At 42.0% G+C, this 23397-nt stretch overlaps 2 protein-coding genes across 3 annotated transcripts in view; both read left to right on the top strand.

Moving 5' to 3' along the window:
• RIC3 (RIC3 acetylcholine receptor chaperone) overlaps nt 1-21287 on the top strand; it is a 513554-nt gene extending 492267 nt beyond the window's left edge. The window contains exon 7 of the transcript XR_014504294.1: nt 21237-21287. The gene's annotated coding sequence lies outside the window, so the exon portion shown is untranslated. The remainder of the gene's footprint in view (nt 1-21236) is intronic.
• The window catches only part of INSC (INSC spindle orientation adaptor protein), a 134525-nt gene that overhangs the window by 6454 nt on the left and 104674 nt on the right, over nt 1-23397 (top strand). The window lies entirely within an intron of this gene.

Here is a 23397-nt window from a genome sequence, read left to right as displayed (position 1 = left end):
GACAAAATACAGCCTTGTCGTACTCCTTTCCCAATTTTGAACCAATCAGTTGTTCCATATCCAGTTCTAACTGTAGCTTCTTGTCCCACATAGAGATTTCTCAGGAGACAGATGAGGTGATCAGGCACTCCCATTTCTTTAAGAACTTGCCATAGTTTGCTGTGGTCGACACAGTCAAAGGCTTTTGCATAGTCAATGAAGCAGAAGTAGATGTCTTTCTGGAACTCTCTAGCTTTCTCCATAATCCAGCGCATGTTTGCAATTTGGTCTCTGGTTCCCCTGCCTCTTCTAAATCCAGCTTGCACTTCTGGGAGTTCTCGGTCCACATACTGCTTGAGCCTTCCTTGAAGAATTTTAAGCATAACCTTGCTAGCGTGTGAAATGAGTGCAATTGTGCGGTAGTTGGAGCATTCTTTAGCACTGCCCTTCTTTGGGATTGGGATGTAGACTGACCTTCTCCAATCTTCTGGCCACTGCTGAGTTTTCCAAACTTGCTGGCATATTGAGTGTAGCACCTTAACAGCATCATCTTTTAAAATTTTAAATAGTTCAGCTGGAATACCATCACTTCCACTGGCCTTGTTATTTGCAATGCTTTCTAAGGCCCATTTGACTTCACTCTCCAGGATGTCTGGCTCAAGGTCAGCAACCACACTACCTGGGGTGTACGAGACATCCATATCTTTCTGGTATAGTTCCTCTGTGTATTCTTGCCACCTCTTCTTGATGTCTTCTGCTTCTGTTAGGTCCTTACCACTTTTGTCCTTTATTATGGTAATCTTTGAACGAAATGTTCCTTTCATATCTCCAATTTTCTTAAACAGATCTCTGGTTCTTCCCATTTTGTTGTTTTCCTCTATTTCTTTGCATTGCTCATTTAAGAAGGCCTTCTTGTCTCTCCTTGCTATTTTTTGGAATTCTGCATTCAATTTCCTGTATCTTTCTCTATCTTCATGGATCACTGCCTTGCCGTGGCGAAGGGGCTTGAAGAACTCAGAGAAGCTATGAACTATGCCGAGCAGGGCACCCAAGATGAACAGGTCATAGTGGAGAGTTTGGACCAAACGTGATCCACCTGGAGCAGGAACCGGCAAGCCACTCCAGTATCCCTGCCAAGAAAACTCCATGGACAAAGACAACAGGCATATAAAAGATATGACGCTGGAAGATGAGCCCCTCAGGTCGGAAGGCGTCCAACATGCTACTGGGGAAGAGCGGAGGACAAGTACAAGTAGATCCAGAGCTGATGAAGCGGCTGGGCCAAAGCCGAAAGGACGCTCAGTTGCGGATATGCATGGAAGCGAAAGGAAAGTCCAATGCTGTAAAGAAAAATATTGCATAGGAACCTGGAATGTAAGAACCATGAACCTGGGTAAGTTGGATGTGGTCAAAAATGAGATGGCAAGAATAAACATTGACATCCTGGGCATCAGTGAACTAAAATGGACGGGAATGGGCGAATTCAGTTCGGATGACTATCATATCTACTACTGTGGGCAAGAAACCCGTAAAAGAAATGGAGTGGCTCTCATAGTCAACAAAAGAGTGGCGAAAGCTGTACTGGGATGCAATCTCAAAAATGATAGAATGATCTCGATACGAATCCAAGGCAGACCTTTTAACATCACAGTAATCCAAGTTTATGCACCAACTACTGGTGCTGAAGAAACTGAAATTGACCAATTCTATGAAGACTTACAACACCTTATAGAAGTGACACCAAAGAAGGATGTTCTTCTCATTATAGGGGATTGGAATGCTAAAGTAGGGAATCAAGAGATAAAAGGAACAACTGGCAAATTTGGTCTTGGAATTCAAAACGAAGCAGGGCAAAGGCTAATAGAGTTCTGTCAAGAGAACAAGCTGGTCATCACAAACACTCTTTTCCAACAACACAAGAGACGACTCTACACATGGACATCACCAGATGGGCAGCATCGAAATCAGATTGATTATATTCTCTGCAGCCAAAGATGGAGAAGCTCTATACAGTCAGCAAAAACAAGACCTGGAGCTGACTGTGGCTCAGATCATCAGCTTCTTATAGCAAAATTCAAGCTTAAACTGAAGAAAGTAGGAAAAACCACTGGGCCGGTAAGATACAATCTAAACCAAATCCCTTATGAATACACAGTGGAAGTGAGGAACAGGTTTAAGGATTTAGAATTGCTGGACAGAGTGCCTGAAGAACTATGGATGGAGGCTCGAAACATTATACAGGAGGCAGCAACGAAAACCATCCCAATGAAAAGGAAATGCAAGAAAGCAAAGTGGCTGTCCAATGAGGCCTTACAAATAGCGGAGGAGAGAAGGCAAGCAAAATGCGAGGGAGATAGAGAAAGATATAACACTAGGGCAAGGAAACAAATGCTCAGGTCACTGGAGAGATCGTGGCTTCTTTTACCACGTCTGCTCCTACTACAACTTCACATGGCTGTGATCCCAAGTCATGGTTTATGTATAAACTCATGGTTTATCTTGCTCCAGGATCAAATGTAATGCCAAACCATGGCTTTATCTCACAGCAATGTGGCAGCAGTAGGATTGGAGAAGGTGCAAAACAGCCACAATCTTCTCGCTGGGAAGCTGCATGTCTGGGAATTCATGTTAAGTACAGTGGTACCTCAGGTTACATACGCTTCAGGTTAAAGACTCCTCCAACCCAGAAATAGTGTGTCAGGTTAAGAACTTTGCTTCAGGATGAGAACAGAAATTGGGCTGTGGCGGCGCGCCAACAGCAGGAGGCCCCATTAGCTAAAGTGGTGCTTCAGGTTAAGAACAGTTTCAGGTTAAGTACGGACCTCCGGAACGAATTAAGTACTTAACCCGAGGTACCACTGTAATGGTTTGACTGAGTGTTGCATGTGATCAGGGCCAGTGACTTTACTTGGTTTGCCTAGGGACCATCGGTAAGCACTACCATACTTTCGAAAACCTCTATCTCTTCCTTATTACAATTTTTTTATAGCTGTTCAGATAATTTATACATAGCATAACTTCTCAGTATGAATAAGTTGTAAATGTGTCTCTCAGTGAGACGAGTGCCGCACCTCATAGTCGCCTTTGATTGAACCTTCTAGGGGTCCTTTACCTACCTACCTTTTTTACCTATGTGAATTAGGAATGTGTGGGGGGGGGGAGGAGAGTTCAATCTTGTTTGTGTTTTAACAAGAAACTACATAATCGACACTTCTCAAATCTATGTGTGAATTATAAGACAGACCCTTCACAATTTGCACAAATTCTGTAGAACACTTCTCTAGCTAGGTAATGTGTACAAAAATGTATACACCTGGATAAAATTGAAATATATAGAAAAATAAAAAAATGTCCAGTAGCACCTTAGAGACCAACAATTTTTAAAATTTTTAAAATGTTAAATGTTTTATATATTTTGACTGCGTCAGACCAGCACGGCTACCTACCTGAATCTAGAAACATGGATAAAATGTATATTAGCAAAAAGAGCATACAAATATGTAAGAACATAAGAGCCTGCTGAATCAGGCTGATGTCCCATCTAATCCAGCATGCCTTTCTCACAACAGCCAACCAGATGACTCTGGGAAACCCACAAGCAGGATCCAAGCACACCTAGTTTTCAGCAACTGGTATTCAAAGCGTTACTGCCTGTAATTGTGGAGGCAGAGCATAGCCATCATGGCTCATAGTCACTGCTAGCCTTCTCCTCCATGATCTACCATAACTCCATGTGTGATATTAGGCAGAATTGCTCCGCAAAAAAGTGTATAGGCAAAATTGCAGGAGACTATAAATAGCAGGAGAAATTTGCACTGAAATGCTGATCACTTTTCATGAGGACTTGCTTAAAAAAATAATAATCGCCAGCTGATGTGGAAATGTGGAGAAAAATAGTTGATTGGGAAAATGAGAAGCAGAGACAAACCACAATCAACAGATTTGCCCATGCTTATTGTGCATGCACTGGGACTCCCTTGACATAGGCCCTTAATCCTCTAAGCGCTCCTCCTCTTCAAGAAAACAAGTCTTATCCAACGTGACTTGTATACACACACCTCCTTTGCTGTCTTCTACTCACCTGGTTTTGCCTTCGACTGCAGGCCACCACCCACCTGCGCCCACTATTAGCACAGCACTGGATTCTACCCAAGGTATTTTACCAGTTCCCCAAGCTGAAGTTTCAAGTAAAGCTTCCCTCACACTAACGTAAACAAAATGGTTTGCTGAAGACCTCTCTTCCGAAGCAGAAAGGTGCAAGGCTATCTGGAGTCCACCAAAGACTTCTTCAGGGCTTTAGTGTTTTAAATCAGGGATGGGGAATTTGTAGTCCTCTTTCCAGATACCAGTGGACTTCAGCTCCCATTAGCCCCAGTCAACATGCCCAGTGGCCAGTGGGAGTTGTAGGACAGCAACACCTGGAGGGCCAGCTGCTTTAAACCATTTCATTCCCAGGACTTTCCCAGGACTGATGCATTCTGCCTTTGCATTGTGCAAGAATCCTATGCACATTTAGCAGGCAATGAACTCCATTCAACACCTTTCTATTACGGTAGTACTAACACATCTACTTCAGCATAAAATCCAGATGCTGGAACAACTCCGAGCCTCGTATACTTGTCATGACCTAGAAACCATCATGACTTTAGTGTGCATCTATCATGAGTGCATAATTTAATTTGTTACTAGACAGCTCAAATTTAAATGAGAAATAATCACTGTATTGTTTTGGAGTGCCCAGAGAATAGGTTGCAAAAGAATAGAAATGAATCGTGGTATAAAATCTAAATATGGCAGTAAACAAAAAAATCCTAATGGAGTCTTTGGTGTTGAATTGTGTGAAGAGTTTTGTTGTTGATAACAAAAGTGAAATTGAGATTTGAGCTGAAAACATTCCATTGTATGTTTCCATGGCTACATATGGCAACCTGTACAATAACAAGCCATGGGCATTGATTGATACAGCCTGTCCTCTGTTCAGGAAAACTGTTCCCTCATTCCTTATAATTATGGAAAGAAACAAAGAGTGATACATAAATGAGAAAAGTCACTGAGAGCTTGACTTGCTGTCTGCCCTAAGTGAAGACCATGTCTTTACAGAGCTCTTGTTCATATGATACTTAGGGAATTTGTGTGGTAATGGAACAGTGGTGATGCAATGCAGGGATGGGGAACTAGCAGTGCTAGTGGTCTGGGCTGATGGCAGTTGGGGTCCAGCAACATCTGAAGGGCCACAGGTTCCCGGGCCTTGATATAATGACGTATGAGCTACTCTTCACAGAATAGTTAGTTCCACAAAGGACCCATTTGCAATTCCTTCCCTCTCTTTCAGAGAGATATCACATGAACAGGCCTCCGCATTATCAGACACTTGTCTGAAGGTCGCCAGTCAGGGCTGGCCCACCTACGAGCCAAGGTGAGGTCACCACCTCACGCAGCAGAAACCTCAGGGGCAGCCGATCCCAATGTAGATATTTATCCCCACCCCTGATGTAGATCTTCATTCATCTCTTCTTCCTGGCAGGGAGGGAGGCACCATTTTGTAGTTCACCTCAGATGTCAAAATGTCTTGGGCTGGCTCTGCCCCGGTCATATGTTTTCACTTGCAGGGTACATTGGTACATTGGATTGGAGAGTGCCAGTTCTCCACCACATAGAAGCCTCAGGTCAGATATGAATATTGATGTATACTGAAGATAAGAAGACATATGAAGGTCTAGGGAGGTGGGACTTGGGAAGGTTTGTGGAGAAAGTTCCCTCCATTTCTCCCCAAGGAATAAAAAAAATATTAAGAGAAAAATCAAGAACCTGTGGAATGAAGAAGTGAAAAAACTATGAAGCGTTTTATTTTTTGGAATGACTTACTTTAAAAGGCACATTTTTACTCAAAATGTGTACTATTATGTAAGATAATCTTCAGCAATAAAGAATGGTAAGTGGTTTGTACACCGTGGGTAGACATATGCAACACTTAAATACCTTAAACAACAGAAGAGCATGCTGCCCCACACTTTCTAGGCATGGGTCTGAGTGGTTTTGCCTTTGTCCTGCTGCTTTCTCCTGGAAAATCTGCTCTTTGGCGCTTAATCAGAACAAGTGGCAATCTGCAGAAAACCCAGTGGCTGTTTGTTCCAATTCAGTGCTAAACCACTGGGTTTTCCCAGGGCGAAAGGAAGTGTGGATCAGCCCTGAATTGCCTTTGCCATTTCACAGCCCATTCACCTAGTTTGGAGTGATCCTTTTACAGTTCTCAATTGTTCAGACCCTGAACAATTTGGTGTCAGCAGCAAGCTACTTGCTTGTGAATTAAGGCTTGCCTGCTTTGAGTGACCTTTGCTCTACATTCCACAAGAAGCAAGCATCCGTCATCGGCTGTCTTTTCTGACCTGACCCTTCCCTTCTGGTTGACCCTTTCACTTCTCCCCTCAAATTACTGTGGCACAGACACACTGCGACCGACTGGAAAGCAAGCGGATTATTGATCTGCCGTGCCAGAGGATAAAAAGGTGAGCCGTTCCCAGCCATGTTTACCTGGGAGAAAGTTCTACTGTAATAGCACAATCTAGTTAGTGCCTTGATGAGTGACCACCTGGGAACAACATGTACCATATCCTGGGCTTGATCACTGAAAGGATGTCAGTAACAAAATAATTTAATAAAACCTAAAGCTTGCTCCCATAGGGATGCGGGTGGCACTGTGGGTTAAACAACAGAGCCTAGGACTTGCTGATCAGAAGGTTGGTGGTTCAAATCCCCGTGACGGGGTGAGCTCCCGTTGCTCGGTCCCTGCTCCTGTCAACCTAGCAGTTCGAAAGCACGCCAAAGTGCAAGTACAGTGGTACCTCGCAAGACGAATGCCTCGGAAGAAGAAAAACTCGCAAGACGAAAGAGTTTTTCATTTTCTGAGTTGCTTCGCAAGACGGATTTCCCTATGGGCTTGCTTCACAAGACGAAACGTCTTGCGCCTTTTTTTTTAAAACCGCCAATGCATTCCTATGGGAAACCGTCAATACACAGCGGTGCTTCGCAAGACGAAAAAATTCACAAGACAAAAAACCTCGTATAACGAATTAATTTCGTCTTGCGAGGCACCACTGTAGATGAATAGGTACCGCTCCGGTGGGAAGGTAAATGGCGTTTCCGTGCGCTGCTCTGGTTCGCCAGAAGTGGCTTAGTCATGCTGGCCACATGACCTGGAAGGTGTACGCCGGCTCCCTCGGCCAATAAAGTCGGTCACGACAGGACCTAATGGTCAGGGGTCCCTTTACCTTTACCACAGGAGACAGTGAGAGCCACCAACTTGGGTTGACTTTAAAAAAGGATTTGACAAATTCAGTAGATACTAGCCACAGTGGCTATTTTTTATCTCCATCATCAGAGGCATCAAACCTCTGAATCCCAGTTTCTGGGACTTGCAGGCAGGCAGAGTGCTGTTGGGTTCATGCCCAGCTTACAGGCATCTGGTTGGTCACTGTGAGAAGAGGATGCTGGGCTAGATCCAGCATGCTCACTTTGTAGTCTTATGTTCTTACATGTCTACTTAGATATGAAGCTTACTGTCATGGATAAAGGATTGTAGCCTAAATTTTGTAAATATGCCCGTCATGGCATATTTGCTGGGTGATAAGCTGTGAGGTCTCCCAGAGATCTGTTCATAAATGAATTGGAATCAGGAGTGGGGTGCCCAAGTTTGCAGGGGATATAATAGTATTCAGGGGGATGAAAACCCAAGCAGTCTGTGAAGGTCTCCAAACTGTGTGAATAGGAAAGAATGAAAGAAAAATGGCAAAAAAGATGTTTAACCTCCGTTTCAACAAACGATAACAACACATACCCCTTATTTCTTCTTATAAACCACTTTCAAAAATTAGGAAGTGGCAAAACCACAAGATGTAAGCTTGCAAAAGCTTATGTGGTTTGCAATGTGTGCCTTCAGATGAGCACATAATAAATTTGTACAAAACAGCTAAAAACTGGGAAAGGAATCAATAAGAACCACTGATATTTTCCCTTTACAAGCCCATCAAACAAAAGGATAAGCGTGTGTGGCTTGGTTTAACCACTTTCTCTCTCTTTCCTGCCTGCCGTCTTTTAATTCCTTCGTTTCTCTGACCTGCACCTTTTGTGACAGGCTCACTGGAATCCTCCAGGGAGGATCAGTATCGGGTCTAATAAGCTTGCTGTTACTTTACACCAACTGCAAAATAAATGTTTCATCTGTTAAATTGGCAAATAGAAAATGTCCCCCCCCTCTAGAAGAATGAGGACAATAGAAAAGTATTTTTTGCTTTGATGCGACTGAGAGCAGATAAAATGGATTCAAAGCTATGGACGTAAGTGTCTTCGGTGAACACTGACTTATATAAGACTTCTCATTCTTTATTTAGCTGTTTGCACTGAAATGTGATCAGATGAACACTGCATGGTCCACTTGAAATGCCTGTTGCAGGCTGTGAAATTCTTAGAGCTTTAAGACCTTGACTGCAGCACATAAGAAGCTTGCTGTGAATTCAAGTCCTGGGGGGAAATAGCCTGTTATGAACAATGCAAGAACATGTAACTCCAGACTGTTTGTTCATTTAGGTCTCGGTTCTTCTCTTTGTTAGTTTAGGGCTCAGTACTGCTATTGAATGTATTGTTTTTAACTGGCAACAGTGCCGGCAGACATTAGTGGTTTCTGTTTGGGTTTCTGTTTATTTCTTAATTTTTAATGTGCTTCATACATCTGACTACATTTCACTGGTTTCACTTAGTTAAACGTTCTTTTTCATGATTATAAAGTATAAAAGGAAGCTCTTTCATGGTATAAACAGGGTGTCAGTTTCAGCACAGGAGGGGAAAAGTGATATATTCTAAAATAAATGGCCGAAACGGCAGGCTGTACCGAGACCATTTCTTGTCATTACTTTCCTTATACCTTAATAATCAGAGACATAGGTGCTTCTGAGAAACAATTGCATATGATTTAAAACACGAAGGGTGTGTGTGTGTGTGTGTGTGTGTGTGTAGGTGTAGTCTTCCACCCACCCTGGTACGGGATTTAAAATAAAATTTGTGGAAATTTGATTAAGGATTTAATGGGAATATAATAAAACACAACCTTCTGAATTTGTCAATAAGCTACCAAACCATGCGAATAGGCTAGATTAGGGAGATATGGTAGAGATAGTATGAATATAGTCTTGCACATCAATGGGACTTCATTACATCTATTATGGACAGAGTCAGCTGATTCTTTGCAGCTAGGAAATGGAAAGCTGCCTTGTATTGAGTTGGACAATGGTCCACTTTCTGCATACAAATTATTTGCTCTACCATTGAGCTGTGACTGCTCTTGAAAAGAGCCCATGGGATGCATATTGACCATCCTGGATACAAAAAAAGTAGATACTGTTGATTTGGAGAAAAAATAAGGAATGCAATATAAAATTATGGATTAATTTTCTTTACCCTTTCTTCATCAATTAAGCCCTTTGGTTAAATCTGTTCTGGATTAAGGTTAAATTTAGTTTTTAACTAGAAGAATCCAATCTAACCTTGACTGCTTGGGAAGTCAACATATCTTTGCAATGCTTTAGTAAATTTGATTTGATTATATTATGTTGATTTGACAATTAACTGTATCTAGATGCAATTCTTCTTATGATGATTAACTTCAGGCAAAAGGAGTCAGCAGAATGCTAGTTCAGATGGATTCTGGAACACATCAAATGAAAAAGTGGCTCAATTCATAATATGCATGTGAGTCTCTGCAAGATAGTTTATTCATTTCCTAATTGTTGCTGTTTAGTCGTGTCCGACTCTTCGTGACCCCATGGACCAGAGCACGCCAGGCACTCCTGTCTTCCACTGCCGCCCGCGGTTTGGTCAAACTCATGCTGGTAGCTTCGAGAACACTATTCAACCATCTCGTCCTCTGTCGTCCCCTTCTCCTTGTGCCCTCCATCTTTCCCAACATCAGGGTCTTTTCCAGGGAGTCTTCTCTTCTCATGAGGTGGCCAAAGTATTGGAGCCTCAGCTTCACGACCTGTCCTTCCAGTGAGCACTCAGAGCTGATTTCCTTAAGAATGGATAGGTTTGATCTTCTTGCAGTCCATGGGACTCTCAAGAGTCTCCTCCAGCACCATAATTCAAAATCATTTCCTAATACACTTTGTAATAGATCTCCTTTGCATTGATAACTGTAGCATCAAAGCAATTTCTTTCAAGATATTCGGAATCATTGAATGTAATAGAAACACTGGTGAAATAAATTCAAAGTTTATGTATTTTTACGGTTCTAGCATTCAAAGTTTATGTATCTTACTTGTTCTAGCAAAATTAAACATATAATTGATGTCTAGGTTTATAAGATGTGTAAGTTTAACTAAAGAGCCAGATATCCATTATGTGGAGGAAGTGATTGGTATGACAATATGATGGGAGTTGCAGAGTGCAAGCTTTGAATGTGCAAATGTCCTAGGTACAATTACTGACATCTCCAGATAAGGCTGGGGAAGAGTCCACTATGAAACCTCAAAGAACCAACATCAGTAAGTGCATAGTACTGAACAAATGGTCTGACTCAGTCATATGACCACTTCCTATGTTCCTAGCCATCCATGAGAAGCACCAGCTGCCAATACATGCTACCTGACTAGCAAGTATGCTTCTAGAATTCATTTCTTCCAATCATAAGAGCTTTGGCCCATCAAGTCCAGCATCCTGTTCTCACAGTGGCCAATCAGATGCCTCTGGATTATTTTCCTTTCTCCACAAATCTCTTGTTAAAAGCCAGGTTCATAAACTGTGTGGCAAAGTAACAGCCTACAGAGTTAAAATAATGTAAATATTAGCCCGTGCATTGATGTCCTATTTAACAAAGGTAGACTCCAGCCAACTGCACTTGAAAACAGAAACACCGGGTTTCTTTAATCTATATTTGTGGCGGCGGCAGTGGCAGTGGCAGGGGGATGAAGCAATTGACACTATATAAATAAATTGTTCTGCATCATTGTGGATTTGAGCATCCGTTTATGTAATCACATACATGAAAGGGGTTCTATGAGCGCACAACACTTTCTAGTTTTAAATGCCGCAAAACTATTTTCCACCTCAGATCCACTCTTCAATTATCTGGGACTAAAGAGGCATTGAAATAAGTGAGAATAAGATATCCTGCTCTTCTGTTCAAACCTAATACAATTTTTTTTTTTTTTGGAAAAGATTAAAGTTCAGGGCTCCAAAATAAAAAAATAAAAAGACACCTCGCGTTCTTAACAATGCAAATGAAGAACTGTGAGATCTGCAGCCTAGATGAAAATTCTGTTAAAAGGCAAGTGCTGAAGGGGGCTTTGTCTGTGCTCTTCCTCACTAGGCATACATCCACCTGGGTAATTGGTACATTTTTTTGTTCTCTTTTCCTCTCTCCATTCCCGTAAGTAGAGATTCTCTAAGTAGAACTCAGATTCTCATTAGCCTTGTTCATGTCTTATGCTTACATGATGCCAGTCGTGCGAGGGAGGAATCTGGGGTTGTGCCTGCAGCCCCCGGGTTTGGTCTGTCAAGTTCCGAACGCCTTCCGGTGGAAAAGCAGGTCAATTTCAGTCACTCATTTTCCCAATATTACCCTCAGTTCTCCACATTTCCACAGCTGCTTGCAATTTTATTTGTTAAAAAACCAACAGTAATGGAAATTCCACATTTTTGTATGTAAATCTCTTAATATACACATCTTTGCAAAGCAATTTCCCCATATATTATACATTTTGATTGCTATTTTCACTACTTTATAATTTTTTATGCACAATTCAGTATATGCATTTTGCTGCACATCACTTGGCTGGACGACAGCATTGCTAAATTTGGAGGAGTGAGAATTTCAAAGGGCAGCTATGTTTCAGTTCTGAATTCCAAAAAAGAAAAGTAAGGAAAAGAAATCTGGATCTGCTACCAGTTTAGTCTATCCTGGTTTAGGTTTTGATTTTAAAAGATCTCCCATGAAAGCACATGTGAAAGACAGTTGTTTCTGGGCTAAGGGTGCAATTCATCAAAGCAGGGGCAGAGGAAGGGGGATGGTGGGGGTGGTCTGCCCCAGGTATCACCACAGAGGGGGGTGACAAAATGCTGAGCGGCACTCACCGTGGGGCCTGCCGCGTGCCCGAGCCACGTGCCTCTGTGACGCTGTGGCTTGGGTGCCCACAGGCTCTGTGCTGCCCCAAACGGTCTGCCCACTGCCTTCCCCTCAGCTGTAAGTGGCTGAGTGGGAGGAGGCAGGCAGACTCCTTGGAGGTCCCGTGGAGCGTCCTGCCCTGCACCGCTCCAAGCACCCGATCGGCTTGCTCCACCACTGTGTCCAAGCACCTAAAACAACAGAGATGGTTGTTGACGCCTATGACTCCTGCCCCAACACAATACAACTTCAGCAGTCCTCTCACAGCAGAGAGACGTGTTAATCACATTATGTGGATATGGCACAAACCTTCCAAGCATGTGCTGCACTGAGTCCACAGTAAACTGCTGTGTGGAAGTACCATTCGTCTTAAAGTCAACTTTGGATATATTTCTTTTGAAGACAATTTGAGTTTGCCAGAATATTGGAATCTCATTTTTAGAGAGAAACATCTCCGCTTCCCTTGCTCCAATTTAACAGCACACACTCATACAGAATTTGGGCTTATTTGTGGTAACTCTCCTTTTGCACAATATTGACAAGATGCACGATTGTGTCATTCTCTGTTTCACGACTGCCCTCTCCACCCACAGCGTGACTTCAGGGAACTTGCAAAGCATAAAATTGCAAAAATGCCGGCACCTGAAAGCATTTGAAGAATAATCCCTTCCTTTTCATTAGGTCACGACTTTGCTCTTTCATTTCTTAAACGGCAAGCAATCTGCATATGGTGCTTAGCATACAAAGGAAGGTGTTTTGCCATCCTTTGGCTTTTGACATACTATTTTTCTAGCGGTTTCTGTACGGCAGAGAACTTGGGATATTTACAGATGGATTTAGATGTGGAAGATCTGGAACAAAACATAGATGTCATATAAAATGTCCAGGGGTTTGCAAATCCCTGTACCTTTTGCTGAGAGATTTAGAAAGGAATGTACAAAAGTCACATCAATCTTTGTGAGAAGCTACCTGGGAAGATGATGACTCTGTGAAACATGGGGATTTCAAGCCAAGTAGATTTAATAAGAGTTGACAGAAAAATGGACGTTGATTTTTTTCTGGTCATGTTATGTGTGGATGTGTATTTCAACGTGCACTGTAAGGCTTGTAATAAAAAAGAATGTTTTCTTGCCCTCCATTTTCATTGAATGAGACTGATGTGTACTCAGTTAGTGCCTGAAGCCACAAACCACAGGAAAGGTGCAATCTGGAAAACTCCTAGTGATGTTTTCCACAAAGCATCTAGCATCAACCCACTCCCCAAAAGGTGTCAGTCTCCTTTACCTGCCAAACAAGTTCTGGACTTCGATTGGTCCAAAGGAGCTTGGTGTCACTCAAACCAATGTGGGAGGGGGAGCCCTTAAAAATGAGCTGCTGTATGCAGCCTTTTTACCTGTCCCACCCACCCTCAGGTTCCTTTCATCCTTTTCTGACCAGCAGAAAACCTACAACTGACCATCCTTGCAGCTTTATTTTTAAATGCTTTGTTGTAAGTAAATAGCTTAAGAGCTGATAGACTTGGCCCAGAAAGCCCTTTTTATTCTTAACCTGCTCTGTCCATTTGCCTTCTTCCTTCTATTCTTAATAAAATGCCTTAATTTGGTTCCTGGGGTCTGAAGTGTGTGTTTGCCAATCTCACTGATTCTTGAAATCTCTTGTATTCCTTGGTCGCTTGGGTTCACGCTGTGGGAGTATTAGTGTGATCTCTGGGGAGGGAAGTTGTGGCAGGAGAAACTGGTTAGTTAAGATACAGCTGCCCTACTCTACTAGGCAGTTGTGCAAGGAAGGGCACAAGAGGATTTCCTGAGCTTTGATGTAGGCTTGGTCCATTTAATTAGGAGGAGGGGGAAGGCTGATTTTGAAGCCATGTTGCCTCTTTTGTTAAATATGGTTTAGCAACAAGCCCTCCCCACCAACCTGCTATGTGTATGATGTGTGCTTAGAAGTAATTTTCTCTTCCACTCTTGATTATAAAGTACAGCTTTGCTAATAGCTTGTCATTCTCAATCCCTCCGAGTCATCAGTTTGCTTAACCTTATGCAGGCTCACAACAGCTGACATAGAATTTGTCTTTCAGCCATTCTGTTGGTAATAACATTACTGCTAGTTCCAGATTCTCAAACACTCATGGCTATATGCCTTAAAGTCAAGAATAAGTTTGACAAACAACAAATCTCTTCCATTCTCAGTAACTGGAGTCAAAGGTTTTTTTGTGGTATTCTGAAAGATTTTTAGGCCAAAGTAGAGACTATACATTAACTTTAGCAGTAAGATTCCAACTTAAATTTTGCAATGAATTTCTTGTAAGTATAGATGGCTTAAAAAGCATTGATAAAATAGATTTTTGAGTCTTGGGTCAGGTTACATTTATATTGGTGTTTTGAAACCAGCGTTTGCAACATGGGCAAATGAGGTTAGAGCCTGTGTAATCAAATATATGGAGCTAAATTTTATTTTTTTAAAAACAGAGGATGGTAGACATGCCTATAAATCTCAACATAACTCAAATTACAATGACAGAACACTAGTACACTGTACCTTTAAGACAATTGCTTCATTTAAGTGGTTTCTTTAGTATGAAAGATGCACAAGTGGGAGAAAAGGGGAGGAGGGGACTTTCAAGTGTTTCACAAGTTTCAAATATTTTGTCAGGGCTGTTCCTCCTGTGTTTTTGTGGTTTACATACATAGCAAAACCTATACACTCACCATAGAATGGGTCTTATTTGGTTTGCCTGCTAGCTAGCTGAACCTCATGTGTTGTGTTTTCAGAAATGGCAAGAAATCAGAGTTTATTGTGCCATGTCTGTATCATTGCCCCTTCAAAGATTTTTTCCCAAAATGCATGATTACAAGCCTTGGTGCCTTCCACAGGACACTAAGGAACTCCTTACTTTTTAAGATTTCTGTTGGGTTCATTTCAGATATTTAGCAAAGTCAGAGTGGGATTAGGCAAAACAGCTTGTTTAGTTACATAGTGTTAATTTCTGAGAATACTTCCTACCAGGAGCTTACCACACAAGGGCATTTCCATCAAAAGTACTAAATGCTTTGTGGCATGCTCTGCAATGCTGGCAGAACGAGAGACAGGCTCTTTTAGGTGCAAAACAATTTCACTAGAGCAGAATGCCAACAATATAGTTTTTAACGTCATTTCCCATCCATGGGTGGAGAGCAACATTAACAACCCCAAACTTTGTTTCACTCTAAGTCTTCAATCCTTTGCTGGACGTCTTGTTCCCCCGTGCTCCTCAAAACCCGCAGGTCTGTAGGATCTTTCTCCAAATCATCTTAGAGAACCTCGGAATCCACTTGTTGCATCAAACATCTGAGTGGCATAGGTCCACATAAAGAGAAAACTACTTTCAATGGCCTTTATAGCCACCCATGCATTATTTGAGTCCAATGTTAGGGGCAGTATCCATTGCCTTTGTTGAATAATTTTTTTCTTTACCTATTTTTTGCTCTATAAGACGCACTTTTCCCCTCCTAAAAAGTAAGGGGAAATGTGTGTGCGTCTTATGGAGCGAATGTAGGCTGCACAGCTTTCGATGAAGCCAGAAGAGCAAGGGGGATCGGTGTGCACTGATCCCTCTTGCTCTCCTGGCTTCGCTTCGCTGGAGAGGTGCTGCGTAGCTTTCCCTCTCTGCGCAGCGCCCCTTCAGCGAAGCGGGAGGAGAAATGGAAGGGGCTCCGTTTCTCCTCCCGCTTCACTGAAGGGGCACTGCACAGAGAGGGAGAGAATTTTTTTTTCTTGTTCTCCTCCTCTAAAACTAGGTGCGTCTTATGGTCGGGTGTGTCTTATAGAGTGAAAAATACGGTAGTTTTGATCATTCTGTTGCATTGTTGCATTGGACTAAACAGATTGAGTATGCTGTATCGCAAATTCATGTATGCCATCTGGGTATAGTGTTCTCAGCTGCTCTGCGCTAGATCTTTGATCCTTGACCCCTGAGTTCTTCTGCTCTAACTTAATATTCCAGCTTTTGATCCTGACTGACCCTGGCTGATCCCATGTCCACTTTCAATAAGCAGAATAATTGCTTGGATTCATCCATCTGGTTTCTTCCTTGAACTATGTGTTCAGTCTGGGCCTTGATCTGGGGCATTTCTGGCTGTTTTCTGATACAAGCATGTTTTGCATTTGCACAGCAGGCTCTTTTTAAATGGATGATTTAAAGTGATTTCATGTCAATAGCTCAGCTATTTTTAGATTAGATTCAATTTTTACTGCCTGCATGTGCGTCTCTTAATTAACCTTGTGTTACTGATATAGTAAGTCATACAGATTCTACTTATGCTTGCACATTTATGATAACTTGGCCATTACATAATAAGGGACCAGATACTCATTTGATGCATGTCAAATGGGTGGAGAGATGTTGACTTTGAGCAACTAATGATCTTGCCTGATCCTGTGTTAGATAATGTGCTGTATCTTCTCAGTAGGAATATCTTCTCAATAGTTTGTCCTCTTGGGAAGATGAAGCATCTCATTTTCCACAAACGTGTTACGTAAATACGCGCTTGCGTTGAAAAGGTTTTTAGTTAATCGGAAACTTATTATCTCTTGGATTTAAAGAATCACAGAAGTTTTATATTAGGTGTATTTTTTTTCAAACAGTAAACCCCACAACCCTCCAATTTAAGCCGCACAGCTGGTTGGTTTTGAAACAGAGGGGAATTTCAAAAGTTGTTTGTTATATGGCGTGTATGCCTTTCAAAGGACAAACATCCTATTGGGCATAACCAAGCTTTTAAATTGCTTTTAGGCTGGGATCCAATGCTTCAGCAGTGGCATAATGTTCTCCATCATATGTGGATGCTACAATAGTTCCCCCCCTCAATAATCCCCCCCCCAATAATGTTTTAGTGTTCATGGTATACCAATAGGTCGGTTATTGGTGGTTTTGTGTGTGCTCATTTGCACATGCAGACATACACTTAGAAGTTCTATCATATTCCCAACATCCATCCTTTGCAATTTGGCTGCTCACTCTCAATACCTTGCTCTCAGCCTCCCATTGTGTTGAGAACTAGTATTAACCATATCATATTGTAAGCTGTCAGACTGAGAAAAAGGAGATATTTTAGCTATAGCAGGTATAAATGTGAGCTTTGGAGTTATTTCTGTGTGCCCAAGTTAGTTCAGCTCTCAGAATAAATATCCAGCTATGATGTGAGATTTGTTTGGTTTTTTAAAACCAGAATGGATGGCGAAATACACAGAGACCCAAAATAAAATCACAGCACAGATGATGGAGGCATGCCAGCATACTTTTGTATGCAGCTTCCTATGTTATTAAAGGATTCAGTAATTTTCAGTGAGCAGTTGCAGTGGGATAAGGAACCAGTGGTTCCAAAAATGACTTCAAACATAATGCTCTGGTGCAGATGTGGAAGTGCTTGGTCAAGTTGACAGGATGCACTATATCCTGGCCTGTGCCTTCAGAACTGAGCCTTTGCTTACCAATAAAGGTAAAGGGACCCCTGACCATTAGGTCCAGTCGTGGCCGGCTCTGGGTTTGCGGCACTGATCTCGCTTTACTGGCTGAGGGAGCCGGCGTACAGCTTCCGGGTCATGTGGCCAGCATGACTAAGCCGCTTCTGGTGAACCAGAGCAGCATACAGAAACACCGTTTATCTTCCTGCTGGAGTGGTACCTGTTTATCTACTTGCACTTTGACATGCTTTTGAACTGCTAGGTGGCAGGTGCAGGGACCAAGCTCACCCTGTTGCGGGGATTCGAACTGCCGACCTTCTGATCGGAAGCCCTAGGCCAGGGGTCAGCAACCTTTTTCAGCCATGGGCCGGTCCACTGTCCCTCAGACCATGTGGTGGGCCGGACTATATTTTGGGGGGGAAATGAATGAATTCCTATGCCCCACAAATAACCCTGAGATGCATTTTAAATAAAAGCACACATTCTATTCATGTAAAAACACGCTGCTTCCCAGACAGTCCACGGGCCAGATTGAGAAGGCGATTGGGCCGCATCTGGCCCCTGGGCCTTAGGTTGCCTACCCCTGCCCTAGGCTCTGTGGTTTAGACCACAGTGCCACCAATAGCCATATATAAATGAGTGCCCCAATCTAAGCCACTCTTCAAACCTCAACTGAGAGCCATGGTACTCAACACCTGAAAGGAAGGAATACACAAACAAAGATAAGCTCCAAGTAAATTATTCATTGCTAATTGTTTGTTTTTGTCTACTGTCCTAAAGCCACTGAAGCCTAATGTGAAATGTGTAATTAGTTCTAGTTGACTTAAAAAAACAAACAGGCCAACATTCAGAGCAGGGGTGCCATTTAAAAGGCCTCCTGTTTTCCTCAGTTAAGAGAGGATGTTGACAGTGTGATTTCACAAAGAAGATTTGTGGGGCCAGGGAAATTTTGGTGGTGTTTCTGTGATCTATGTGGCAGTGGGTTTACACTGTTAAAGCTATATGTACATAAAATGTTGTGTTTGAATACACTGTATTTAAAATATTGTAATGGGAAATTTACCTTAGGCAAAAAGGTTCCACTCTGGCAAAAGCGTCAGAGAAGGCTGGTGTTTTCCCATTACACTGAGATAAGCTACCTGTTGACTCATCTCTGGAAACAGGAGCTGCAGAGCTCTCACAGCAAGAAGCTGAAACTTGAGAAGCCTGTGTGTGTTTTGGAGTTAGCTGGCTAGCAGCAGCAGTTGCATACAAGTTCTGCAGTGATAAACAAGCCTAGGATCTTGGGACCAGAGAGAGGAATGTTTACTGAACTACATAAAGGAGTGGACCCATTGCATATGCTTGCTTGAAATGTTACTTTATTATTTTGTAGCATTTATCTTATTGGAAGTAGTATTTAAGACTGTTCTGTAGTAAAACATTCTTGAGATGGAGAGAATTTATTTCTACACAAGGTCCATATCAAAGATTCCATTAAATATCTCTAACGTGAATTGCCTACTATCCCCGCTCTGGAATGTAGGTGGAGCTACACATTCCAGCTTCTCCTAGGACTTTCTGCCTATTCAAAACTCCAGCAGCCTGTGGTGAGTTGGTCAATGATGAGTAGCTTGGCTTTATCCCATGTCCACGTTGTACTGAGCTGACTAGATATGAAGATGGGATATTTCCACCATCCATTCCAGTTGCAATAAACTTTGCACCTGCTATTATGTTCCACTCTCACTCCTATAGCAGTTTATTACATATAAATGACAAATCCACTCAGGGGAATCTGTGACCTTGGCACAGAAAAATGCATACTTTCCTCCCCTGCTTCCACTAAAGAATGGATCAACAGTATAGTGCTGGTGGGCACACACACACACACACACTCGAAGAGGCCTTCCCTAGTGCTCATGGGGGTCCTAAACCCACCCCACCTGCTTCTGAAATTAGGCTTGGAGCCAACTTTAGCTGATAGTAAGCTTTTTTCAAGCCTAATTGTAATGTGGGAGCTATTCTGGAGTGGTGGTGGAAGAGCTGCAATGCACATATGGGGCCCATGTTAGCCTCTCCCATTTGCAAATGTGTCCCCAGGCCCAAAACAGTTGCCGACCCCTCCTCTAAAGGATATACTACTGGCACAGATTCCTTGCATGCCGTTAGGTTTAACTTCATTTTCCTTTCCACCTCTTCCCACAGCTCAAGGAAGAAAGAAATATAATACATATTTTACATATTGCATCTTTTTGCATGCTCAGTTCTATTATGCCTAACTATCAAGAGACCTGTTTGCCAAACAGCTTGTATACTGGGGGGAAAAATCACCTCTCTCCCCAATGTCTTGTGCAGTGCAGTGTGCAAGCAAGTGTTTGTTAATTGTCGTGTCACTCCCACCTTTTCATACAGCTCTGACACTTTCGTACATAGACTCTTGTGCAATCCTCCACTGTCAATTGTTTCCTTCTAGTGAGAAGTCCAAGGAATATGTGGGTATTTTTATATGTCATGTGAAAACAACAGAAGCCCAGCAAAAAAAGCAACATACCAAAAGCAGTTCCAATTTGCTTGCCAGGATCTCATTTCCTCTTCTCTGTGGGTTGATCCTGTTGAGGTGGTGGAAATTTTTTCTGACATGTCAGATGCACTCAATTATTTTGAATGCCATAGGCATTGCATATCCCCTTCCTCTTGAGATTTGTCAATGTGTGTGGGGATTGATTTTTTCTTTGCTCTGTTTCTCCACATTGTGTGGCTCTCTACTTTTTAATGTTAGCGTTGCCATTGTATGTTACCCCATGTGCATTTCCTTTATGAAGGTACTTTGGCTTAAGTGTTTTTTGTGCAGAAAATATGAAATGCAATGCATATATGTTATGCTGCTGCTGTAGCTAGTATTATTTTGAAAAGCATTTCTAAGTTTAAGGTCAATTGGAGAGGCAGAAGATACAAGTTTTAAACTTGGCTGTAAAACTCAGTCTTCATACTTCAAGTGCTGAAGGAAAGTGCAATTAGCGTTGAACACCCCCCCCCCGACCAGTTCTCTTTCTTTGAAACAATAGGTACTCAAATAGAGTGTTGTGACAAACCGCAGACCATAATAAAGGATGTATAATTGTGCCAGGAAAAGTGTGTGGCTGTGCTTTTCTATCCTGTCAGCAGTTGCCAGTCATATTCGTCTAATTTATTCCTCCACTCTTTATTCCTTTTGTAAACTTTTCTCACGGCATACATTATTGAAGAAGGGATCTACATGCCAGGCACCATACAAAATGAATATTTCAGAAGGCCTTTGTTATTCGCGTGACCTGTGAGGACGAAATGTTAAAATCTGCTGTGTAACTTTGTAACACAAGACTGACATATGCTTGCCTTTGGGATGCTGGGAAGGCGTAAATGCCCATATAGATCCACAGAGCACTCTGGAGAGGTTTAGCAAATGATATGGTATCTGCCCTTTTTATTGTAGTCATGAATCACCCCCCTCCTAATGCAATATGGAAATGGACAGAATGAAGTTTTAGGAAAAGTGAACAGTACTTCAGTGTAGTGGGGAGTGAGGAAGCATGTCTGTGATTTGCAATTGTCCCATGATTATCCTAGCGTAGATTCTACTGCACTGAAATACTAGTTGTGTTTGGAAATAGTCATAGAATCATAGAATCATAGAACTGAAGAGTTGGAAGGGACCCTGAGGATCATCTAGTCCAACCCCCTGCAATGCAGGAATATGCAGCTGGTCCATACAGGGATTGAACCTGCAACCTTGAGTGTTATCAGCACCATGGTCTAACTGAGCTATCCAGGCTCATGTTTGAGGCAGCCCACAATAAAGCTGTAATGACAGAAAGGGAGGCTAGAAGCAAAGGTTCTGGGTGTAAGCTTTTGGCACATGGGACATAACAGTTCTGACCAAAGATGGAGCTTGGGACCAAACTAGATAGGATATAAAATGTGCTATTGGAATTGCAGCAAGTAGAGTATGGAGGTGGTGTAAGGGAGTTAAACATTTTTTCTGCTGCTGAGATACTGAATGCTGGCACTTTGAGGGAAATCCTCCGTTGGTGCCAATGAGGAATTTCCTTCCAATAGAAAATGCACCTCCCAAGAAGTGATTTTCCCCCAGGATCTCAGCAGGGAATTAAAGAGTTAAGTTTTCCCAATTTTTCTGCTGCAGTATTGATAATTATCAGCCGCAACTTGATACTCTTTGCGTTTTTAAAAAAAGACAAAACTTAATAAAACAAGGACAGAATTCAGCTAATGAATGGAAGTTCTGCACAAGGACTTTTGCTTGTACAATGGTATTTGCCCACTCTCAACCCTCCTACATCCCTTGAAATTACCTGGGGGGTGGGTGCCAGGAGAACTCCTGGAACAGTTGAGGGGGTGGGGTGGGAGGAGAGGGGAATTGTTCCATCTGGCAAGTAAAACTGCTTGACGTGACCGAACAGTCATCTGAGTGTGGTGTTGAATTCCTTCCTATCTCTTGTACTTTGTGGGAAACTTCAGTGGGGAATGGTATAGACCATTGTTTGTCACATGTATTTACTGATACCTTATGTATATGGACATACAGTCTGAATTCAGTCCTTGTCTTAAAGTGCCATAGTATTGTTTCATAATACAGCAGTGGCTCACACCATTTCTGCTTGATTTGCTTGTGTTGCAACTGATTGCTTGTACTGCATTCCGGAGGTTGGGTTTTATTCTCCTTTGTTTTGGTTGAATGTGACATGTGGACCAGATGACTAAGGCGTCACCTCTCAATATGTGAAATGTCTCTAGAAATTGACTTCTTTGCTGAGCTCCTATATTAATAAATCTGACCTGGTTTGGGACATCCTTTACCCCAACACGAATGAGTGAAACCTACTGACTGATTATCATGGCCCAATATTGCTGTGAGATGATCACATTCCATTTCATCATTGTCTCTTTGTTAACTCTTCTTTACAGAGTCCTTGTTTTCATGACTGTCTCTCAAGTGTAATGTAAACTCAGTTCCTTTCCTTGGGAACTTATGCCTAGTTTCAAATTTTCTCTCACATCGAAATGTCCACACTTCAACAGAAAATGTAACTGCTGTTGAAACCTACCCACACATGGACACTTGCTTTTGTGATTTCTTGAGCAGACAAGATGTTCCTACTTTAATGGTTTCTTAAGGTCTGGAACAGTCTTGCTCAGTCCATTATGGCAAGTGAACCTCCCGTCATGAAAAATTGCATTAATAAGAACCTTAATCATTCTGAATAAATTGATCAGCATAATTATGTTCTTTGGCTGTGAAGCCCTTTTTACGACAGCTGTGGTCCTGTTGCTGTTGTGGCACTTAAAACCATGTGCCAAAGATGCTTACATGCACAGCTCTTTCCAGTAATATTCTCTTAGCAATTGGCTATATGCTCCTCTATTTACTGGCCAGCTAGACATGCAAAAGGAAGCTGTCTAATTGATCTTTATAATATACCCCTTAGCTTGTATCTTCCAGTGGTATGATGTGGGACTCTGTAACCTTAATAGCATTATATCAGGTGAAGCTTTTCCCAGAAGCTTCACTTTCTAAATGTTTTTGCCATGCAGATGTTAAAAAACATTGGAATATATTTGAAACCCGGTTTTAGGACTAGCATCTAACATGTCAATAAAAATGTAAAATAAATAAATAAATAAATAAATAAACAAACAAACAAATAAATAAATAAATAAATAAATAAATATGGAAGCTTTGCTCCTGGTCTGAGTGAATTCCCTTTCTGCCCATTAACAGTTTCCTATGCCCCGTGCAAAATTAGACAAGTACATGGAGCAATTTTGTACAAGGAAGTGGTTTCCTT

The sequence above is a fragment of the Podarcis tiliguerta genome (genome assembly GCF_965153285.1).
Source record: "Podarcis tiliguerta genome assembly, chromosome: 1".
In the NCBI taxonomy this organism is placed as follows: Eukaryota; Metazoa; Chordata; class Lepidosauria; order Squamata; family Lacertidae; genus Podarcis; species Podarcis tiliguerta.
This window is presented reverse-complemented; position numbering and strand designations above follow the sequence as displayed.